Source organism: Myotis myotis, unplaced genomic scaffold, assembly GCF_014108235.1.
Source record: "Myotis myotis isolate mMyoMyo1 unplaced genomic scaffold, mMyoMyo1.p scaffold_m19_p_6, whole genome shotgun sequence".
NCBI lineage: Eukaryota > Metazoa > Chordata > Mammalia > Chiroptera > Vespertilionidae > Myotis > Myotis myotis.
In genome coordinates, this window is record NW_023416368.1 from 87,833,044 (window position 1) to 87,842,923 (window position 9,880).

The 9,880-nt window shown below is 43.0% G+C and overlaps 1 pseudogene; it reads right to left on the reverse strand.

Moving 5' to 3' along the window:
- Positions 1 to 4,669: 4,669 nt before the first annotated feature.
- LOC118658556 lies at positions 4,670 to 5,441 on the reverse strand (annotated as a pseudogene).
- Positions 5,442 to 9,880: the final 4,439 nt, after the last annotated feature.

Consider the following 9,880-nt stretch of genomic DNA (forward strand, 5'->3'; position numbering starts at 1 on the left):
AGCCCTGCTTGGTGGGAGGGGGATGCAGCCTCAGGTCCCCTGGTGCACCCTCAGGTCCCCTGGCCTGGTGCCAGGGCTGGGGGTGTGTGGCCTGAGGTCCCCCAGCCCAGTGTCAGGCAGGGGCATGGCCTCAGGTGCCATGGCCTGGGGTGGGGGGCCTGGCCTGAGGTCCCCTGTCAAGCCCTGCTGAGTGGGGGGGCATGGCCTTAGGTCCCCTGTCAAGCCCCACTGGGCTGGGGGTGCGGCCTGTGGTCCCCCGTCAAGCCCTGCCAGGCGAGGGAGCGCAGCCTCAGGTCTCCCGCACCAGCCCAGCACCACACAGCCTCAGGTCCCTGCTGATTGCTTGTTATGGCTCGTTATGGGAACCCCTCCTCCACTGTGAGTGCAGCCATCTTGTATTATGGGAACCCTGCCTCCACTGTGGGCACAGCCATCTTGTGACGATGCGATGAAGTGAGGGTCAATTTGCATATTACCTCTTTATTGTTATAATATTATTGACTATACTAGAGGCCTGATGCACGAAATTCGTGAAAGGGGCTCGGTCCTTGCAGCTGAGGTGGCTTGTCTCGGCCCTTGCAGCCCCAGCTTCATCCAGAAGGTTGTCTGGAAGGATGTCTGGAACGTTGTTTGGCTGTCCAGCCTAATTAGCATATTACACTTTTATTATTATAGATTTTCTGTGCTGTACTTTACATCCCTGTAACTCTTTTCATAACTGTCAATTTGTACTCTTTAATCCCTTCACTTTTTCCACCCACCCGCTGACCCCCTCCCATCTGGGAACCATCAAAATGTTCTCTGTATCTGTGACCTTGTTTCTGTTTTGTTTGTTGATTTATATTCTTTTTTTAGTTCCACATATAAATGAAATCATGGTATTTGTCTTTCTCTGTTTGACTTACTTAGCATATTACTCTTTAGGTCCATCCATGTCTTAAAGATCCTTTAAACTAACTACAGAGGAAAATGATGCAGGCATTTTCCTAAATAAAATACAGAGAACTTTCCTCACCTGCAGGATACTTTTTCACAAGCAAAATATTAGACTAATATAAAGATATCTTTGACCATTTTCTGGAATACATTGTCTCTTTCTGAGGTCTAAATATTGGCTACAAAGAGATTGGCATTTATGCAATGAGATGAACTACTTGGGGCGGGAGGTTCATTTTTTAGATTTTAGAACTTTGCTTTGGGCTGTCTCAACAGTGAAAAAGGACATACAATAGCACCCACACAACTAAGCAGGGATTGCTTCTTCTTTTTTTGTTTTGTTAATCCTCATCCAAGGATATTTTTCTATTGATTTTTAGAGAGAGTGGAAGGGAGAGGGAGAGACAGAGAGAGACCTTGATGTGAGAGAGACACACACCCCTACCTGGGTTGGGGAACCTGCAACCAAGGTATGTGCCCTTGACTGGAATTGAACCAGGGACCCTTCAGTCTATGGAACGCTCTATCCACTGAGCCAAACCAGGTAGGGCAATAGGGATTGCTTCTTAGTACAATCAGGAAGAATTTAGTCCAGAAAACAATTGTTTCAGTGGTCACTGACCCAAAACTTCATTGTCAGTTAGGCATAAGGTCTTTGGGAGCTGGGGTTACCTTGACGAGAAGAGGCTCCCCAGTTTACACTTTCCTCACTGCCCATCAATGCCTGTTGATATAATAAAACATGGCAATGTGAAATGGTGCAGCCACTCTCGAGAACAGTTTGGCAGTTTTTTAAAAACTTGATAGAATTTAACCCATGTGACCCAGAAATTCCATTACTTGGGTATTTATCTGAGAGAAATGAAAACACATGTTCACAAAGATTTGACAGAAATGTTCATAGCAGAATTATTTCTAACAGCTCTGAAGTGGAAGTAGCCCAACTGTCCATACATTGGTGAAGAGATACACAGAATGCCCGCACAAATGAATATTATTCTGAACTTAGAAGAACAAACTGCTGATACATACTACAACATGGATGCACCTTGAACACCTCTTTTATATGAAGGGGCTAGGTGCAAGAGACTACATAGTGTGTGATTCCATTTGTATGAAAATTCCAGAAAAGGCAATTTATAGAGACAGTAGACTTAGTGGTTGCCTGGGGATTGGAGCTGGAAAAGCAATGGACTACAAATGGATATAGGCCTTTTGGGAATGATGAACATTAGATTGTGGTTATGATCGCATAACTCTGTAACTTGCTAAAAGTCATTGAATTGCACACTTAGCACAAGTCAACTTTATGGCATGTAAATGAAAAAAGGTATACGCCTAGACCTGTGGGGATAGACGTGACCCCATGCTGCATATGTGACCTATGAAAACTGTGCTTTGGGGACACACCTCTCTGGCCCCTATGGGAGGAACCTCTGCAGTGCTTACACACCATCCTCTAATGCCAGCCCTGAATATCCCAGGGACCCGGCATGTGGCAGTTTGTCATAAGCGAATGCAGTCAATAATCTTGATCTGATTCAGATAGATTACGGGCCCATTTGTGATGGATTTCTCTTACTTTGGAAATGCTATTGTCTAGAAAATTATACTCTGAAATGCATCTTATTGGGAATTTTCCATAATTAGAATATCATTAAATAACCAATTTTTAGAAATAGCAGTATTATTAGAAACCACCTAATACCACACACTCATTTTATAGTTGATATCATAAGCTCAAAGAGGTTAGGTGGCTTGCCTGACGTAGTTCTAGTTAGTAACACACACGGACCTGGAACTGGTTCTTACTGTATAATACTCAGTGTATCCACATTTGTTTATATCATTCTATTTCCTAAATACATTCTAAACTACATGGTTAATTATAAGTTTTCTTCATATACAAACCTAGCACAATACATTCACCATTTGAAGATGCATGCCTTGGACTTCTAATAGGATAAAAGAATGACTAGTGACACAGTATGTGTGTGGTGGTGAACCTACCCACTGAGGGCACTCCGTACCATGGATACCAACTAGTTCATCACACCTTAAATTTTTATTTGTCATCACAGTGTCGTAGACAGAGGAACCACGAGGCTGCAGACCAAATGTGTGTAGAACAATTGGAATAGTGTAGCAACCAGCCGTCAGGTTGGTCCCCAAAACTCTCACTTCCTGGTATTTGCATGTTTGGGTAGTTTCCTCCTACACTGATCACTGTGACCAATACCACTCAGCAGAAGCGATTGTATGTTACTCCCAAAATAATCTCTCTCTTTCTCTCTCTCTCTCTCTCTCTCTCTCGTCACTTGCTCTGGGGAAGCCATTTTGTGAGCGATTCTATAGACAGGCCCACATAGTGAAGGACTAACCCCTCCAATCAACAACCGCAAGGTCAGCTCAGAAGTGGCTCCACAAGAGCCAGGTGGGCACCAGAGACAGCAGCCCCCCCACCAAGAGCTTGAATGCAACCTCATGAGAGACCCAGCAAAACACTCCCAAATCCTTGACCCACAAAAATTGTGAAATAATGTTTATTGATTGAAGCTGGTAAATTTGGGGATGTTTTGTTATGGAGCAATAGAAAACGAATTTGCATAGTTTACTTTACTCGATAGTGACCCTTCAATAGTTATTCATAAATCTAAACAGTTAGAAAACCATGTTTCAAAAGAATCAGAGAAGGTTACATTTTGAAAGAACCCTCTTTCCCTCTCTCTTGCCTTTCTTTGGTAGGGCAAGAGAACACGCAAATCAGCTCTTTGATTTCTATTTCTGTTGTGTTTCAGTTTTGTTTTTACAAAATGATACACTTCTTCCACATTAATGGATTATTTATAGAGTCATAGCCCCAATGAGATTTGGGGTTAAGAATAACCAACAAACTTACCAACTACATTCTTTCCTTCTTTCCCACAGAATGGCCATCTAGAAAACTGGTTTCACACACAAAATCTTAGGAGATTCCTGTGGCTTAAAAATTCTTTGTGTTTGAGTTAGCTATCCTCCCTGGCCAGTTTTTATCCAGTAGCATGACTGCAAGTCAGTATGTGGTCTCCTTTCTGTTATTACACCCTTCAATTCAGGGACTGGGAGCTTTCTGAAGAAACATGCCAAGTCCTTGTTGAGATCTTTCCAAGCATGTCAAGGTGAAAGGACAAAATAACCAGTCAACAGTTGCCTCACAGGTGCTAACCATGTTTATTGAAATATCTTCTCGTGTTCCAGACACTGTGCTATATGTGGTAAATATTGTCTCACTGAGAACCTGCTTGCTCCAGCGATAGGGGACAAGCTAGAAGAAAGCTGAGCAGGCCTCAGGCTCTCAGCTCTGCAGAAACCTGAAGACTTGGGATGTAACGGGAAGGAGTGAGAAGAGATTAACTTAAAAATTGGTGCATTGGCTGGGTGGGTCTTCCCCGTGTCCATGCACATGCTTGCACATGACTCTCCATAGCTTTGGCCACCATGTCACTAAACAAATCACAGCATGTTTCCTGTTGCCACGCCTGGGAGAGGTTGCTGACTCCTGCACCAATTTCTAGACCAGGGATTTCCCTCCTGGGACTCAGATTAGCTTCTTATTGGTTTGATTTCCCAACCCACACTTTCTTCATGTTGAAGTGTTATGAGCCATGTATTTTGTTTTCCTAGTACCTTAAACTAAAATAAGTAAGGTTTTATAAAATGTGTAATGATCTCTTAAGACGTGTAGAGACAGTTATTAACGCTCTAGAAACAGACTCTTCTGAGCCACAGTGTCCACCATGATCTTGCTGAGGTCCTGAGATTTGGGTGCATTTATTTGCACAGTCAACCCAGAGTTGGCAATCTGGTTTTGTAGACAATTTACTTTCTCCCTGTGGTTCTTTTTCAAGAAGAGCAGCTCCTTATTGAGAGCCTCAATCCCTGTCTCCAGCTGCAGTCAAGTGACATTGGGGTCATCAGTGACCTTTCAGAGCCTACTGACGTCACTCTCCAAACACTGGTGCATGGCTGGATCTGTCTCATACTTGACTCTGAAGTCTTCAGCAGCAAGACGGGCATTGGCAATCTGCAGAGCAATATGGGCATTGTCCACAGAACTTGCAAAGATCTGAGCCCTCAGGGACTTGATGGTTTTGAAATAATAATGCCCCGTCTTTGACCTGGGTTCTTTCTCCAGGTGTTCTTGGATTTTGCTCTCCAATCTCTGATTATCAGCCTCAAGGCTCCTGACTCTTTCTAGGTAGGAGGCCAGGTAGTCATTCAGACATTGCATAGTCTCCTTTTTCTCTGGATGCTCCCTATTGCCCACCAGAGCCGTGTCATCTCCGTAGCCAGGCCCTGGGACCCCCAGTTGCCCTGCACACTGGTAGAGTAAGACACAGAGAACCAGAAGCCCAAAACCTCAGCACCTGCATAGATGCTGGCTGGATGGCCGGGTGGCTGGGTTATTGCACAAATCCCTGGGCTCCGAAGTTTGTGGAGAAGTTGGAGGGGGTGCTGAAGCTCATGCTGTTCAGGGAGGAAGGCGAGAAGCTGAAAGTGAGGTCCAAGCAGCAGATGAAGAGTAACCTTTGAGCTACCCTGTCACCAGTGTTTCAATGGTCAGTTTCATTTATTTTCTTTTTTTTAAAATGGGGCTTTGACTAGCAATACCACTTCACCACCTTTCAGACTGATTAGAGGATTTTAATCTCAATCAACTGTTAGATGACAAACCTGATAAATCCAGTAAAAGTACATGGTAGGATGGGAAAAAAGGAGAGAATTAGAGGTAGGGAGGAAGAAGAAAAGTTAGTTTGTAGAAATCAAGTCTATTCTCAGTTGAGACTCTCTTTGCCACTTGACCTTGGGATTTCACAATATTGGTATTTTTGTTGGACTCTAGTCACTTAGTCTCTGATATCAAATATGGCCTCCATAACTCACTTGCAGGTGTAAGAAGCATAATGGAGTAAAGAATGTGGGCTTTGGCAAAAGACTCACCTGGATTTGATTCTAGTGCCTGTCATTTCCTTCTTGTAACCTTAGCTAATTACTTATTATCTCTATTTCAGGTTCCTCATTCAAAATATCAGGCTTCAGAGAGAGTGACCTGGAAAGGCCATTGTGAGTCATGAACATCTCCCTCAAGGGGACTGAAATTGGCTTACCAGAGATTCATTAACAAATTTTAAATCATGGATTTTGCTAAAAAGAGATTGTATTCAGATTTCCACCCCCAAATAAGATGAAGTAATAAATAATACAGATGAAAGCAAAGGGCAAAACCGGACAAATATATAAAACAATGGTGTTCAAGTCAATGGACAGTAGACAACACAGGACAGTGATCCCTGAGAGGAGGGGACAAATGGCGTGAGCCCTGCAATGATCCAGGTTAAAGTCTGGGGAGAGCGTTAAGGCTGCAGCGCAGGAGAAGGGACCCAGTGTTTGTTTGGAAAACAAAGCTGAGTATCTAGGGAGCAGCTAGAACTTGAAGGAAGAGTACTTACTAGATATGAGGGAGAGACAGAAAGGGAGCTCTAGAGTCTGATGAGGGATCCCCTGAGTCTTCAGTTTCTTATGGATCAGTGTGTGTGTGTGTGTGTGTGTGTGTGTGTGTGTGTGTGAGAGAGAGAGAGAGAGAGAGAGAGAGAGAGAGAGAGAGAGAGAGAGAGAGAATGAACTACCAAACGGTCACAAAAGATCGATTTTAAAAGAAATAGAGAAAATAGTAGTAACTACATAGCTCACACAGAAATAAAATATTGTCTGTCTTCAACTCACAGACTAGAAAACTTCATATTTAATAGCTTATCAAGTAGAAAACACAAAGGGGTCTTGACTCCATAGTAGACAATATTAGCTCTAAATTAAACACATCACTGGTCCCGCCAACACAGCTTACAAGCAAGACTCAAAAGGCTCAAACTGTTTCCAAGAAACTGCATGCCAGACAAAGCTAAAGAATATTTATAAAAATAAGAATTTTGAGCACCCAAAAAGAAAAAAGGAGAGGCTGGGAGCTTCCGTTGCCGGGGGGCTTGACCAGCCTGAAAACAGCCCTCAGCCCCTCACCCAGGCTGGCCCCATTCACAATGTGTCCAATTAAAAATTATCAGGAATGTAAAAAGCAGAAAAATGTGACCCATAACTAAAAAATAAAAAAACAACCCAATCAGTCATAACCAACCTAGAAATGTCACAAATGATAGAGTCAGTACACTAGGACATTAAAACAGTTATAGTCCATCTATTCTAAGAGCTAGAGATAGGACTGTGTTCCATAGTAACATGGAAGTTATATTAAAAAATAATCAAATGTCAAGGGATGAAAACTAATGTTTGAGATAAAAAACAAACTGAATCAAATTAATTGCATTGCAGAGCAGGCATTGCAGAAGAAGAGATTAATAGACCAGAAGACATACTATACAATAGTAAAAAGAAAGTAAAAAGTGTCAAAATTAAACACAACATCAGTGAGCTGTGGATAACTTGAAGTGTCTGATATGTGCAATTAGTGACTTTGAATGAGAGGAGGGTTTTTGAGGAACAGAAACAATGTGCAATGAAAAAATGGTGGAAATATTTTTAAATCTGAAGAAAACGATAACTCCATAGATCTAAGGAACTCAATAAAACCCAGGCAAAAAGAAATCTATACTAAGGCACATCATAATTAAGTTGCTCAAAGCAAGTGAGAAATTTTAAACTAGCTATAGAAAAAAGACATATGCATGCAGAGGAAGAAAGATAAGGATGGCGGAATATTTCTTTTTCCTTTTATTTTATTTTTTTGCTTCTATTATTTATTTATTTTATTTTTAAAATAATTTTTCTTTATTGATTAAGATATTACATATGTGTCCTTATCCCCCCATTGCCCCCCCCCCCACACACACTCATGCCCTCAGCCCCCTGTTGTCTGTGTCCATTGGTTAGGCTTATATGCATGCATATAAGACTTTTGGTTGATCTCTCCTCCTTACACCCCCCTCCCCTACCTTCCCTCTGAGGTTTGACCATCTGATCGATGCTTTTCTGTCTCTGGATCTGTTTTTGTTAATCACTTTAGGTTGTTCATTATATTCCATAAATGAGTGAGATCATGTGATATTTATCTTTCTCTGACTGGCTTATTTCGCTTAGCATAATGCTCTCCAGTTCCATCCATGCTGTTGCAAATGGTAAGAATTCTTTCTTTTTTACCGCAGCATAGTATTCCATTGTGTAGATGTACCACTGGTGGAATATTTCTTGCTGAAAAAAATGCATGAAATACTAATGAGCAGCATCTTTTAAATACACAGACACAAAAACTGTTTCATAGAATTCATACCTCCACTCAAGGCTACAAGTTTCAATGATAGAAGGTAAATAAAACCCAGAATAAAAAAAAAGAAAAAAGGAGAGGCTGGGAGCTTCCGTTGCTGGGGGGGCTTGGCCAGCCTGAAAACGGCCCTCAGCCCCTCACCCAGGCTGGCCAAACCTCCATGGGGTGAGGGTCCCCACTGGGGGGGAGGCTTGACCAGCCTTCAAACAGCCATAAGCCCCTCACCCAGGCTGGCCAGGCACCTCAGCAGGACCCCTACCCTGATCTGGGACACCTTTCAGGGCAAACCAGCTGGCCCCCACCCGTGCACCAGGCCTCTATCCTATATAATAAAAGGGTAATATGCAAATTGACCCTAACAACAGAACAACTGGGAATGGCTTGTCACTATGACACACACTGACCACCAAAGAGCAGATGCTCAATGCAGGAGCTGTCCCCTAGTAGTCAGTGCGCTCCCATAGGGGAAGCTCTGCTCAGCCACAAGCCAGACTGATGGCTGCCAGCACAGTGGTGGTGGCGGGAGCCTCTCCTGCCTCTTCAGCAGCATTAAGGATGTCCGACTGCAGCTTAGGTCTTCTCCCTGCTGGTAAGTGGACATCCCCTGAGGGCTGCCGGGCTGCCAGAGGGATGTCTGACTGCCAGCTTGGGCCTGATCCCCCAGGGAGTGGGCCTAAGCCAGCAGGTGGACATCCTCCGAGGGGTCCCAGACTGCAAGAGGGCATAGGCCAGGCTGAGGGCCCCCCCCCCCCCCACGAGTCCACAAATTTTTGTGCACCAGGCCTCTAGTCTATCTATATAAAATCCTAATATGCAAATCAGCTGAACGGTGTAATGACTGGTTGCTATGACATGCACTGACGACCAGGGGGCAGACGCTCAATGCAGGAGCTGCCCCCAGCCCACAGACCCTGACTGAGTGGGCGGCGCCAGGACAGCCAAGGCGGGTGTGAGTGGGAGCCCCCATCACCCTGCTGGTCACCCCACAGATCAGCCGTGATTGCCAGACAGGCTTAGAGACCCTACCTGTGCATGGATTTTGTGCACTGGGCCTCTAGTGACTTAATAAAAAGAAAAAATCTAAAAGAAGACAGAAAAAGAGAAAAAGGGAACCAATATGAGATGGGACAAATAAAAAACAATTAGCAAAGTGATATACCTAAACCTATTCATATCAGTAACAACATTAACTATAAATATTATAAACACCCCCAAGTAAAAAGCAGAAATTGAGAGAGTAATAATATTGAGCAACTAGAACTCTTAGATTCTATTAGTGAAAATATAAATGGACACTCACTTTTCTTTCTTGTTCTCGTTAATCCATTCATTGTTTGGTAACATGCTATTTAACCTCCATGTCTTTGCATGTTTTTCAGGTGTTTTCTTTTTTTCTCTTGTGGTTGATTTCTAGTTTCATACCATTATGGTCAGAGAAGATGCTTGATATGATTTCAATCTTCTTAAATTTATTGAGACTGTTTTGTGTCCAGCATATGATGTATCCTAGAAAATGTTCTGTACACACTTGTAAAGAATTATATTCTGCTTCTTTGGAGTGAAATGCTCTGTGTACAGTTGATTTTGTGGACATTGATTTAACAGACTGTAGATTTAATAAACAAAGTTTCT